At 43.9% G+C, this 14849-nt stretch overlaps 1 protein-coding gene across 2 annotated transcripts in view; it reads left to right on the plus strand.

Annotated features, from left to right (window-relative positions):
- Positions 1 to 14849, plus strand: part of atp8a2 (ATPase, aminophospholipid transporter, class I, type 8A, member 2) — a 379342-nt gene that overhangs the window by 38872 nt on the left and 325621 nt on the right. The window lies entirely within an intron of this gene.

Consider the following 14849-nt stretch of genomic DNA (forward strand, 5'->3'; position numbering starts at 1 on the left):
TGGAGTTTTCCGGATAAGGGATCTTTCCGTAATTTGGATCTCCATAACTTAAAATCATTTAAGTATTGAATAAACCCAATAGGACTGTTCTGCCCCAATAAAGGGTAATTATATCTTAGTTGGGATCAAGTACAGGTACTGTTTTATTATTACAGAGGAAAGGGAATCATTTAACCATGAAATAAACCCAATAGGGCTGTTCTGCCCCCAATAAGGGGTAATTATATCTTAGTTGGGATCAAGTACAGGTACTGTTTTATTATTACAGAGAAAGGGAATCATTTAACCATTAAATAAACCCAATAGGATTGTTCTGCCCCCAATAAGGGGTAATTATATCTTAGTTGGGATCAAGTACAAGGTACTGTTTTATTATTACAGAGAAAAAGGAAATCATTTTTAAAAATTAGAATTATTTGCTTATAATGGAGTCTAAGGGAGATGGCCTTTCCGTAATTCGGAACTTTCTGGATAATGGGTATCCCATACCTGTAGTACAAACAGGGGGACGCACACTGCAATCAGTACAAATAAATGTACCCAGAGAGCACATGTAGGACATGGCAAGAGACACAGGAGGAAGTAGACCTCTGCCCTGTAGAGCTTACAGTCTAAATTCTGTAGTCTGTACATTCAGAACATAGTAATGAGTGCAGATTTTAGACTGGAACTTCTTTGCAGGGCAGAGTTTAGTGGAGGGCAGTGTGATGAACATTACAGGCAGGGATGGCATATGTCCTGGAACCTCAGCGTCACAGTAGCCCCTTTGAGGCAAAAGTGTTGATAAAAGTACAAAGGGTCTATTGTGATGTGTGACAGTTGTGCATGTCAGCAATGGCCCTCCTCTATCTGTCGCCTTCAGCCCCCCAGCATTCCACTGACAGCTGAACGACTTATTCCCCCCCCCCCCCGGACCCTTCAGGTTTCCAGCAAGGTTTGAGCCCCCTGCATCTCTCACTTCATCTCTGCTTCTAACTTTGGGTTCAGTTTCCGTTTGGGTTCAGTGCTTATGCTCTTATTTATTATTGTTGTGTCACATTCTGGGTTATCAGTAATGGTGGCAGGGCCAGGGGCAAATAATCCTTTTGGGCCCAGTTATTTATGTAAAGCACCACTATCTACTACCCCTGCTGAACCGTCTCGGGCGCTAGACACATTGTCACATTGACACATTGTGGGGTATAAAATGAATAATATGCGTGACAAGTGCTACTCTTTAGTAACCTAACAAGACCAATACTGGGGCAATTGTATGGGCTTGTAGTCCCCAAGAATCAGCGCTACTTTCCATTCCTCTACATTAGCATTACTAAGGGGCACATTCATTAAAGTACGAGTTCAAATCCCGAAAATGGGTAAAATTCGGATTAAATACGATAATTTCTGATGATCGGAAATGTCACGAAAATGCTTACGGAAAAATCGTAATAGTCACGATAATATCGCAATGGCGATCCGAAAGTCATGAAATTTTCGTATCCGAACTATCGTAAACGGCAGGAAAACCTTTTTGAGTTTGATCCTTCTGTGCATGATTGCTCAATGGCACTCTGCAGCTCCAACCCGGCCCAAGGAAAGTCTCCCATAGGGCTCAATGGCACTCTGCAGCTCCAACCCGGCCCAAGGAAAGTCTCCCATAGGGCTCAATGGCACTCTGCAGCTCCAACCCGGCCCAAGGAAAGTCTCCCATAGGGCTCAATGGCACTCTGCAGCTCCAACCCGGCCCAAGGAAAGTCTCCCATAGGGCTCAATGGCACTCTGCAGCTCCAACCCGGCCCAAGGAAAGTCACCCATAGGGCTCAATGGCACTCTGCAGCTCCAACCCGGCCCAAGGAAAGTCTCCCATAGGGCTCAATGGCACTCTGCAGCTCCAACCCGGCCCAAGGAAAGTCTCCCATAGGGCTCAATGGCACTCTGCAGCTCCAACCTGGCCCAAGGAAAGTCTCCCATAGGGCTCAATGGCACTCTGCAGCTCCAACCTGGCCCAAGGAAAGTCTCCCATAGGGCTCAATGGCACTCTGCAGCTCCAACCTGGCCCAAGGAAAGTCTCCCATAGGGCTCAATGGCACTCTGCAGCTCCAACCCGGCCCAAGGAAAGTCTCCCATAGGGCTCAATGGCACTCTGCAGCTCCAACCTGGCCCAAGGAAAGTCTCCCATAGGGCTCAATGGCACTCTGCAGCTCCAACCTGGCCCAAGGAAAGTCTCCCATAGGGCTCAATGGCACTCTGCAGCTCCAACCCGGCCCAAGGAAAGCCTCCCATAGGGCTCAATGGCACTCTGCAGCTCCAACCCGGCCCAAGGAAAGTCTCCCATAGGGCTCAATGGCACTCTGCAGCTCCAACCCGGCCCAAGGAAAGCCTCCGATAGGGCTCAGTGGCACTCTGCAGCTCCAACCCGGCCCAAGGAAAGTCTCCCATAGGGCTCAATGGCACTCTGCAGCTCCAACCCGGCCCAAGGAAAGTCTCCCATAGGGCTCAATGGCACTCTGCAGCTCCAACCCGGCCCAAGGAAAGTCTCCGATAGGGCTCAATGGCACTCTGCAGCTCCAACCCGGCCCAAGGAAAGCCTCTCATAGGGCTCAATGGCACTCTGCAGCTCCAACCTGGCCCAAGGAAAGCCTCTCATAGGGCTCAATGGCACTCTGCAGCTCCAACCTGGCCCAAGGAAAGCCTCTCATAGGGCTCAATGGCACTCTGCAGCTCCAACCCGGCCCAAGGAAAGTCTCCCATAGGGCTCAATGGCACTCTGCAGCTCCAACCTGGCCCAAGGAAAGTCTCCCATAGGGCTCAATGGCACTCTGCAGCTCCAACCTGGCCCAAGGAAAGTCTCCCATAGGACTCAATGGCACTCTGCAGCTCCAACCCGGCCCAAGGAAAGTCTCCCATAGGGCTCAATGGCACTCTGCAGTTCCAACCCGGCCCAAGGAAAGCCTCCCATAGGGCTCAATGACACCCTGCAGCTCCAACCCGACCCAAGGAAAGTCTCCCATAGGAATCAATGGCACTCTGCAGCTCCAACCTTGGCCAAGGAAAGCCTCCCATAGGACTCAATGGCACTCTGCAGAGTACGAAAAAGTTGCGCAAATCAATGAAAAAATCACAGAAAATACGCATAGTTCTATAAATTAGAAAAAATACTAATTTCTTGTATTCGGACTCAATTGTACTTTGATAAATGTGCCCTTAAGTGTTATATAGGCCTCAGTTATGCACTCATATATTATTGTGGTGACACATGGGACTGCCCTAAGAATTTACCCTTAATAGTTCCAGGGCAATATAATCTTTCTAGGCCTCTTTATTCATATGAGATGCCACTATCCAACCTGTGGAACTTTGTAAGGAGCAAATGACATTTTATCTTCCTTCTATAGTTTATAGTATAGTTTGCTTAAACAACCTAATTTAAAGGGAAAGTCCCTTAAGATAAACTCTTACAATGGTTTAGGTTTTAATAGGCAGTTCTCATGCTTGGATTTTAGGCATCTGTGCGCCAGGTATTAGCCTGGTTTCGGTGCATCCCTACTAATTATCACACGGTGATACATGTTTTTTGTGCCTTTGTGTTTCCATATAGAATCCACCATTACATTTTATTTATAAAGCAATGACATGCTTTGTGGTACTTTAGACAAGTGTTGATTTACAGGGTCAGGCTCCAATAATCCAATATTCTATACATAATATGGATATTTTTATTATTGCATAGACATATCTATATTTATTGATCAGGAATAAGTAAAATGTGTTTACAATAAGCAAAATGTGTACAATATTGACTCGCCTTGTATATTATTACTACAAACAGTGAAAGTAAACATTATACTATATATCTAAAATATATTTTATATTACCCCAGATTAATGGCAACTTAAACCCAGAAAAAGTAATCTTACTTAGTGTTCCTATGAGCAATATTTCAATTTGCATTCATTTTCTGTTTGTAGGGGTTTGGGTATTAACAGTTTATGCTAATAATTAATGTAAATGGTAAATGGACTAACTTTACATCAATTTTTGGGTTTTTCTCCTTGACCATTTGCTTTTAGTGGCTCTACAATAGAAAGGCAAAAGAACAAAAATATGTGCCATAGTTTTTTCCAACTACTTTGATCTTACAGAGAACACCAGGAGCAGGGGAGCCCTGTAATTATCACCTATATTTTGCAGGCATTATGCCCCCATTATACAGACATTAGACCCCCATCTGGTCACTGTAGTAATGCTCTGGTCACCTTCTCCCTGCAATTTGCACCTGACTTAAAGGACAACGAAAGGTTAATAAACATTAGTGGCTGAAAAGAAAGGCATTCTGTATAAAACCTGCTGTGCAGAGTGGATCCTGTGTCCCTTCTTTCTTTGAGATGTAAACGCACTGCTTGTACAACCAAAGTCACAGGGCTGGGTAATGTAGTCAAAATCTCGCATATTCCCACACCGCTGCCGCTGGCACAGGAGAGTCGCATTCCAGCGGTATCACTGCTACTGCGCATGCTTTATTTGAATACCCCTTTCCTTTTCTTTGCAGCCGCGTCACCCTGATTACAGTTAGCCCGCCCCCCAGCCAATAGGAATCAAAGCATCTTGTTGCTATGACAACGCTCGATTCCTTTACATTTACACGGAGCTGCGGGCAGAATTTGCGCATGCGTACTATCGAGCTGTGAGAGAACAGGAGAAGCAATACCTCTTTCAACATGGCGACGCCGATGGGTTAAACGAGCTGAAACTTTAAAATTTGAATAACTACTTAGATCTTCTCTTTGGTGAGCCCTAACTATAGCGATCTACCTTTACTCAAAGAGAACTAATAAGTGGTATAGCCTGTTAATTTTGACTTTCATTTTCCTTTAAAGCTAACCTCTGCCATAGGAAAAGATGAAAACACATCCAAAATGCTCAGATGGCCAGAATTTGGGCAGAGAAGGGAGCAAGATTACTTAGTATGGTGGGCGTGGCCAGGGTGAGGCTGATTGGGTGAAGTTGATTGGGTTAGAAATGCAGAAGTCCCTGCAGATAAAAGCCTTTGGAAATAGGCTGTGATGGTGAGATAGCAGGTATAGTTGGGAGAGATGGTGCCTATAGTAGCAGTGGGGGGATAATAGCCCCTGGGAAGGGACTGTGGCTGTGGGATAGCAGGTATAGTAGGGAGAGATGGTGCCTATAGTAGCAGTGGGGGGATAATAGCCTCTGGGAAGGGACTGTGGCTGTGGGATAGCAGGTATAGTAGGGAGAGATGGTGCCTATAGTAGCAGTGGGATAATAGCCTCTGGGAAGGGACTGTGGCTGTGGGATAGCAGGTATAGTAGGGAGAGATGGTGCCTATAGTAGCAGTGGGGGGATAATAGCCTCTGGGAAGGGACTGTGGCTGTGGGATAGCAGGTATAGTAGGGAGAGATGGTGCCTATAGTAGCAGTGGGATAATAGCCTCTGGGAAGGGACTGGGGCTGTGGGATAGCAGGTATAGTAGGGAGAGATGGTGCCTATAGTAGCAGTGGGATAATAGCCTCTGGGAAGGGACTGTGGCTGTGGGATAGCAGGTATAGTAGGGAGAGATGGTGCCTATAGTAGCAGTGGGATAATAGCCTCTGGGAAGGGACTGTGGCTGTGGGATAGCAGGTATAGTAGGGAGAGATGGTGCCTATAGTAGCAGTGGGGGGATAATAGCCTCTGGGAAGGGACTGTGGCTGTGGGATAGCAGGTATAGTAGGGAGAGATGGTGCCTATAGTAGCAGTGGGATAATAGCCTCTGGGAAGGGACTGTGGCTGTGGGATAGCAGGTATAGTAGGGAGAGATGGTGCCTATAGTAGCAGTGGGGGGATAATAGCCTCTGGGAAGGGACTGGGGCTGTGGGATAGCAGGTATAGTAGGGAGAGATGGTGCCTATAGTAGCAGTGGGGGGATAATAGCCTCTGGGAAGGGACTGTGGCTGTGGGATAGCAGGTATAGTAGGGAGAGATGGTGCCTATAGTAGCAGTGGGGGGATAATAGCCTCTGGGAAGGGACTGGGGCTGTGGGATAGCAGGTATAGTAGGGAGAGATGGTGCCTATAGTAGCAGTGGGGGGATAATAGCCTCTGGGAAGGGACTGTGGCTGTGGGATAGCAGGTATAGTAGGGAGAGATGGTGCCTATAGTAGCAGTGGGGGGATAATAGCCTCTGGGAAGGGACTGGGGCTGTGGGATAGCAGGTATAGTAGGGAGAGATGGTGCCTATAGTAGCAGTGGGATAATAGCCTCTGGGAAGGGACTGTGGCTGTGGGATAGCAGGTATAGTAGGGAGAGATGGTGCCTATAGTAGCAGGGGTATAATAGCCTCTGGGAAGGGACTGTGGCTGTGGGATAGCAGGTATAGTAGGGAGAGATGGTGCCTATAGTAGCAGTGGGGGGATAATAGCCTCTGGGAAGGGACTGGGGCTGTGGGATAGCAGGTATAGTAGGGAGAGATGGTGCCTATAGTAGCAGTGGGGGGATAATAGCCTCTGGGAAGGGACTGGGGCTGTGGGATAGCAGGTATAGTAGGGAGAGATGGTGCCTATAGTAGCAGTGGGGGGATAATAGTCTCTGGGAAGGGACTGGGGCTGTGGGATAGCAGGTATAGTAGGGAGAGATGGTGCCTATAGTAGCAGTTGGGGGGATAATAGCCTCTGGGAAGGGACTGGGGCTGTGGGATAGCAGGTATAGTAGGGAGAGATGGTGCCTATAGTAGCAGTGGGATAATAGCCTCTGGGAAGGGACTGGGGCTGTGGGATCTTCTTTAAATATTAGGACCCAAAAACAATTGTTTTTGCCTTGGGCCACCGCCACTGGAGACGCCCCGACTCTGCACTAGAAGTAGATTTAGACTCTGTAATTGTAATTTATTATAGCAGATGTTATTGGGAAGGCGCACACCTCATGAATCCAGACATATTAATCAAAGCAGAGACATTTGCTTATTAAATAGTGGGAGCTGAGGACATAGCAGCGGGAGGTTAGCACCATCTCTGAGGTAGAAGAGAATCTCTGCTGTAATCACTTATGTGCTGCCGGCAGTGATAAATCTGTAGAAGAGAGGACGTCAAGCCACAGACAGAACTGCAGGGAGACAGCCTTGTAAACTGCGTTTGGTACAGGAGAAGATACCTTACTGTAAATGTCTTCCTATGTGATTGCGCTACGTTTGGCACAAATACCCATGCCTGGGGGGGCCTATGGGGTAAATATAAATATTGCAAAGGAAAAAATTTCCCCATCTTGCTGCCAGATACTTTGGGCTAAGTCCAAGTGAAGAGCTGAGAGGGGCACCTTCCCAGCAATCAGTGCATGGGCCGCGGAAGAAGGGTTGGGCTACGGACCACTCCTAAACACGCCCTGCTTTAAAGGAACAGTAACACCAAAAAAATGAAAGTAATTATAATATAATATATTGTTAAAGTTGTGTGTTTAATTTAGAAACACTACTATATTTTACATAAATAAGCTGCTGTGTAGCCAAGGGGGCAGCCATTCAAGCTGGAAAAAAAGGAGAAAATGCACAGCTTTTTTATGGTGCTAATCCGTTATCTGCTGTGTTTAGCCCTATTTAATTTGAATGGCTGCCCCCGTGGCTACACAGCAGCTTAGTTTATATAAACTATAGTAGGGTTTCTGAAGCAAACACACAACTTTTATTAGCACAGGGCGACAATACATTATATTTTATTTACTTTGATATACTTTCATTTTTTGCTGTTACTGTTCCTTTAAGCCATTACGGAGTGTGGTGCCCACAGCCTTTAGGTTAAGGACCTATGGAGCGGTTCAGTCGCCCGCGTTAGATCTCTGCTATCGCAGGTGAGTCACCAGTGGAAAGCCCTCCACATTGCTTCGGATTTCCGAAGTTGCACAAAGTTACCTGCAGGAGGAAACTTTGTGTGACTTCGGAATACCGAAGCAATGGCCTTTCCACTGGCGACTCCTATTGTTGCCGGGGGAAAAGCCATTTCGGAGCGGTTAGTCACCTGCGATAGCAGAGATCTTTCACGGGCGACTGAACTGCTCTGCCCTTAGCCTTAGGGTGAAGACACACAGAGCTACTAGTAGCAGCCACTTGTCACCGCTACAGAAGTATACAATGTTGATCATTTACTGATAATTGTCTCTACGTGTGTTTTAGCAGAGGCAATTATCAGTATTGTCTATGGCAGGGTATTTTCTGGCGTTTAGTAGCTGTTACAAGTAGCTGCTGCTAAGTTGTGTGTCTTTGCTCTTATATAGGCCATGGAACACCAAGCTGACATCTGAAATCCTTGTAGTCGGGCAGGCTGTTCAGCTGGAGCCTCGCAGGCAGCTATTCATCATTTTGGTAAATCTGCCCATAATCAGGAAAATGTAAATAGCAGTGTATTAGGGCATTTCCTTTTTCTTATAATTCCTACGTTTACTGCGTAGTTTTTACCAAACAGTCTTTAGCATCCGCAAGTGTTTTGTTGTCTCTTTTGGATGACATCATCAGTTGTTACATCACATTTCTGCTATACATTGACAAACAAGTGCACTCAGATTGGGTTTAATTTACTAATCCTGTACAGTGTGATCATTTGCACAACCTTCCCTCTGTGCATATATGTTATAGGGGCATATTTATAAACATTGCAACTTATCAGCAATTAGATTTAAATGGTCTCTTACAAGTTAGAAAACAAAAGCAAAGATCTGATTGGTTGCTATGAGCAATGTCATTGATGATGTTTGTCTCCACTATTAATAAATATACCCTATAGTGTTATGATTGCTGTTCGTATAGGGCTGTTGTTCCCAGACTGTGGGGCTGCAGCTAACTGGGGGATTGGAGCAGCGTTGGAGGGGGCTAAGATTGAAGCCAGTTGGCTTGTTATTTGGGAAGAATGTCTTTTTCTCACTTACCTGAAGCTGAACTAGAAGGTGACTAGGGGGCACATTTACTAACCCACGAATCCGAATTGGAAAAATTCCGATTGAAAAACGAACATTTTGCGACAATATTGTTATGAGCAGATGGGGGCCCTGACAAAAGATTGTATCTACAATGTATTGAGCCAGTTACCTGTGTCATTCTTGTAGTTGATAATGTTGTGTAATGTTCTGTATGAACTGTTTGCTTTACTCAGAAGCCGACTAACTTACCCCTTTCACTCGCCAGTCACCTGTATCAACCGATTCACTGTTCCTTCTAGTTCATTGTGTCACTAACAGGCACATTTTAGAGGTTTTTAAAAGCAGGAATAAACTCATTTTCACTAAAACCACAAATGTCTAGTCATTTAATTAAAGATCCCAAATGAAAATGCATGAACGAACTAAAATGCGGTATGAAAACAAAAACAACAAGAAAACCTGACGTTTTTAATGGCTTTTATGTTTTATATTATTATAGTAATCTTTATGGACTTACACATGAAAAAAAAACCACAAAACCCACAAATGAAATAAAGACAGTTACAGTTGGCCTGGGACAGTTCCCATTGGCTCCTACATGACCTCGGCAGCTTTGAGATGGCAAAGTTTTGTATTAGAGTTTTTCGTGGTTTTGACACATAATAAATAGTAAAAAAAATGGTCATTTTTTTACACAAGGAGTTTTAGTGCAAAAAAACACCAATGGTAAAAAAAAGATACAAATGTTAGTAAATGTTAGTAAACTGTTTGATTTACATTTGCTGACTCCTCCACGATCGACTGATGACCGGGGAATGTGGAAGTGCGGCGTGAATGCGTATGTATGCGACGCAGTGTACGTACGCATTCATGCCGCTTTTCTGCATCCCGGCTTCGTCGCGGTCCACCAGAAATCCACGGAGGATCGACTGGTGAACCGCAATCAACATATTGTCCACCCCTGCTCTAGCCCATTGGTTAATGTGCAAGTCCTGCAGGTCCCTGCCCCGTAAAGCTTACAGTCTATATATACCTATATGCACTGTTTCTTCTAGATCATAGTGACACATAATGGGCCTTATTTAATTTGAAAAATCTACTAATTCAGTTCCAAATTCCCCCATAGACTTCTGTTTCCATTAGGGCTGGGCGATATACCGTTTAATACCGAATACCGGTGTTTTTTTTAAAAACTATATTCATTTTTCAGATACCGCAATACCGGGGTGTCAGGGTACTCACCCGTGCGGGCCGGTCTCGTACGCCTCCTTGCGTGCGCGCGCGTCTCGTTGTCCGCGGAACGTTGCGCACGCGCGTTCAGGTGCGCGTGCGTCAAAGCGCACATACATGTCAAAGTGTGCACGTCCGCGACGCGCTGACGGCGCCAGTTCTGCGCATGCGTGGGGGGTATTTAAAGCTATCAAACGCCGCCTCCTGTGCTATGTTGTCTGCGGCCTTGCCTGGGAAACTAAGCCTGCCTGATTTACCTTACGACTCTGTTGCCAATTCTTCGCTTTCCTGACTCTGATTTTCAATACTGCAGTAATTATTCTCTAATTTATTAGGAAATGGGGTTAACACCTAATCATGCATGGAAAAAAAAAAATACCGTCAAATACCGTGACACCGATATAATTTTGAAAAATACCGTGATATAAATTTTTGGTCATACCGCCCAGCTCTAGTTTCCATGAGATAAACCATGAGATACATTTTTCCAATTGAATGGAATCTGGCCCTGTGTTCTGCCTGAACTGTTTGGCTTCTTTGCTGATTTAGAATTGTTGCAGTTTTGTCTCAATGTATATTTCAGAAAAGTTGCAACTTTTTTTTCCGCTACTTTTTTGGGAGAAGATACTTGGGGTGATTAGTCGGAGTGACTGTGATCACTGATTGCGTGTCGATTGCCTGCACAGCAATTAGTCGCCACGACTTTTAAAAAAGTTGCGCCGACTAATTGTCCCGTGTGTTTTCGCCCTCAAATTTTGCAAAAAAATGTGAAGGGTTTAAAAAAAAAGATGGAAATGTTAGTAAATTACCCCCATAGTGTCATATAATGTTTTGCCTGGACTGTTTGTTTTGCTTAAGAGTCTACTAACTTTTGCCTCTGACTAATAAGTCTGTTTCAGAACTTTTTTATCTAGTTCATATATGTCAAACACAAGGCCCGGGGCCAAATCCGGCCCCCCTGGCTGTTTTATGTGGCCCTTGGTGAGTGTGTCTGACCATCCAGCCTGATCAATTTCCTCACATAGTAACTAAGACTAAGGGGTATATTTATCATGCTGTGTAAAAAGTGGAGTGAAGCATTACCAGTAGTGTTGCCCAAGGCATCCAATCAGTAATAGATTTCAACAGTAGCAAAGCATCTATTGGCTGCTATGAGCAACATCACTGGTAATGTCTTACTCCACTTTTTACACATTGTGATAAATATACTCCTTAGTATCTTACTAAGTATATTAATAAAAAATTTGGCCCGCGACTTAGCCTGTGTTTTAGATTTCGGCCCCTTTATGTGATTGAGTTTGACACCCCTGCTTTAACACAAATAATACTTTCTCTGCTCTAATAGCTGTATTTGTAGATTAGGAGCTCCGCATTTGTATATATGTATGTATGTATGTATGTATGTATAACTTTATTTATAAAGCGCCACAAGGGTACGCAGCGCTGTACAATCTTACTAAGTATATTAATAAAAAATTTGGCCCGCGACTTAGCCTGTGTTTTAGATTTCGGCCCCCTTATGTGATTGAGTTTGACACCCCTGATCTAGTTCATAATGTCACATAATGTTCTGAACAGCCTGAACTGTTTGCCTTCTCTGTGAGTCTCCCACAGCCAGTCAGTATTACTGTTTCACTGTTTCTTCTACTTTATAGTGTCTCATAATGTTCTACCTGAACTTTTTATTTTGCTTGTAAGCTTGTTGATAGAAAAGTTTGCTGATGTTGGTTACTAATCAGTCACATTCATGAACTGTTTCTCTTAGTGAGTGGCAAACAAATTATTTTATGAACTTAACTGTATTATAAACTTTTATTTAGTTGGGATAGGAAACCTTGCTACTCACTAAAGAGTTAAATATTCTCTGAATGATACTAAATTTTTAATTATGTTTCACTGTGCCAAAGTGTCTGGTCTGAGCCACAGCAACACCAAGCACAGGGCATATATTTTATACCCGAATGTATTTGATTGCGTGGTGCTTCATTTTGAGATTATCATTGGTCACTGTCCCATAATGCAGTATAGCCCCAGACCCAAAATGTGCCTTATCCTCTACTATAACCTATGTTTTGTCCTGACACCTGCAACCAATTCTTCTTTGTCACGCTGCAATTTTTCCAATATATATTCTGTGTAGGACAGAATCACGTGCCTTACTATACATCTAGATCAGATACTCTCCCTGCGCTTTCCTTATCTGGCTCATTAGTCATCCATTCAGAATAACAAACAGATAAATGCTGCTTCTTTTTATGTCTCTGTTCATTTTTAGTGCCAGAGAAAAACCCCTAAATTGCCAGTTGTACCCAGGCCCGGACTGGCAATCTGCGGGTTCTGGCAAATGCCAGAGGGGCTGCTGTAAGATCCCATCCCATCACTATTTATCTGTGTACTTGAAATGCCAGGGCCTATTTTGAACCCCAGTTCAGGTCTGGTTGTACCAACACATATTTGAAAAAATAAGAGATCATTGTTATTGATTTGCTGTGGTTTTCAAAGGTGTCGTTGTGTCTGAGGGCCAATTTTTTTTTCATTGGGGTGCCATTCTACTGGCCAAGGTGACCAATTGGCTACTAATTAGGCCCCCTGGGTGGAAGGGCCATGCAAATTCCTAATGGTGGCCCTGCTGCTCCTGCCCTAACCTGCAAAGTAATAACAGATTTCTGACCCAAACCCTCTACCGCACATTGGTAAATCTGCAAGTCCTGCAGGTACTGTGCAGATCCACACATCACTGCACCAAGGGACAACTTTATTAATATTACTGGTCAGTTTTGACTTGATCGTGACTTTGTTCAATATTGCCTTTGTGCAAAATCGATATTACGCACTTAAAACCTGTCATGGAAAAAATCAATACATGAAATTTGTAGCAAATTTTATTTCAGTGGCTTTATATGATCAGAGTTTGTTCATTCGTTATTTTTAGAGGAGATGGGTGTTTCTATAGACAGAAGAGGATCCCATAATTCAAGTGTCAATGACACCAGTATAGCACCAGTATAGCGTATATTCCCATTGCTGAGATACCAGCTTGGATCAGGTCTCATGAACGTGCCTATCAACCTTCTTTATGTGGTTTATATTAAGATTGTAAGGAGATTACAGTAACCCTGCTATGCACAGTGTCATCCACATCAATATCTCATTGTGCGTTATTATCTTGGTGAGGTGTGCGTGCAAGCTTCTTTATACGTAGGGATGTATAAATCTTTGTACTGGGTTCATTTACTAGTAGGACAAATAGTCCATCAATAAAATTCATTGGGAATCAGTTACAATTATGGACAAAGTGATTACATATTTCCAAGTGATTGTGAATTTATGTGCCTCATCCATGGACATTATGTATCTGGGTCCTTGAACATTTATTTCAGTACAGAATGGCAAAACCTTACAGAGTTTATTTGATCCGAATTCATCAAAATGCACAGGTTTAGTAGAAAATGTTACTCCGTTCGTGTGCAATATTAACTGCTGTTTTACTTTTTGTGCTGTTTAAAAATCAGTTCTGTTTTACAAAAATAATCAACATCAAAATAGGATTGACTTCACTTTTGACAGTTTAAATCTCTTCCCCCAGGGCTCCCATAGCCAAACCACTGCTGCTGGGACAGTCCTGGAGAAAAGGACAATTGTGAGATATGGATTTAGCCCATGAATACTGTATGTGAAAGTACTTATGTGAGAATGTAAGAATATCAGTAGGAAAACAATTATATATTGTGAATTTCACGCTTTTGCTTATAGAATAAAAATACTCCATGTAACAGCATATTTCCATAAAGCACTTTGTGTAAGTCCTTGAAGCGGCTTTTGTAGTACTAGGGAACAATGTGGGCACCATCCCAGCCGCCGTGTATCAACAGCCTGTGGAAAGCAGGAATAATGAGCTGGTTGTAATTAGATAGCACTTTGAAGCCTCTATTCAGTTATGGTGTGACAGTGTTTGATGGTGGAGACCAGTGTCACGGCAGGGGAGGGTGACTTTCACTCACGTTGAGGGCTTCTCTGCTTCCCTGATGTTTTAATTGCTGCATCATTGGTAATTTTATGCATCAGGGAGGAATAAAAATTGAGCTACCACTAATTTGGGACCATGTGGGGCATAAAATATTGTAGGGGTTTTGTGGTAGCAGTTAAAGGGCCAGTAACATCAAAAAATTAAAGAGCATGATTTATGTTTAGATGTAATATACTGTCACTTGGCACTTACATAAATTGTATTTTAGCTGTAACATCCCTAATCCAAGGTACATAGGTGCCATATTGTGCTGAAGAGCATGTACTATTGAGCTAAAGCAGATGCATCTCCCCCTAGTGGCCGCAGCAATGTTGGATTTCCGGGAAGAGAAGCTGCAATGTAGGGAAAAAATTGTCTGTTGTGCTTAGATTTGCATTTGCAGTCACAGACGAGACCATTGGGCATTTCGTAGCTATTCTGGGCCTTAGTAGATCCATTCAAGCTCAGAATGGCACGCCCTGTTGGATGGAGGTAGCTTATGGCGTATAAAAGAGCAGCTAGACTGACCAAGAATTTTTCTTATACAACAAAAATTGTTGTGGCCGACTGTCTCTAACTTCATAGACAGTCACTGCTTTTGATATTATGACTGTGGAAATCTCATATCTATCACTAGGTTGGGCATGGGAGCATTCTTAGCAGAGCAGGTGTCAGTGAGACGTTATCCTGTTACCAGCGCCACCTCAGGGGACCGAGTTGATGCCGTCAGCGGGGAG

This window comes from Xenopus tropicalis, chromosome 2, assembly GCF_000004195.4.
Source record: "Xenopus tropicalis strain Nigerian chromosome 2, UCB_Xtro_10.0, whole genome shotgun sequence".
NCBI classification, from domain to species: Eukaryota; Metazoa; Chordata; class Amphibia; order Anura; family Pipidae; genus Xenopus; species Xenopus tropicalis.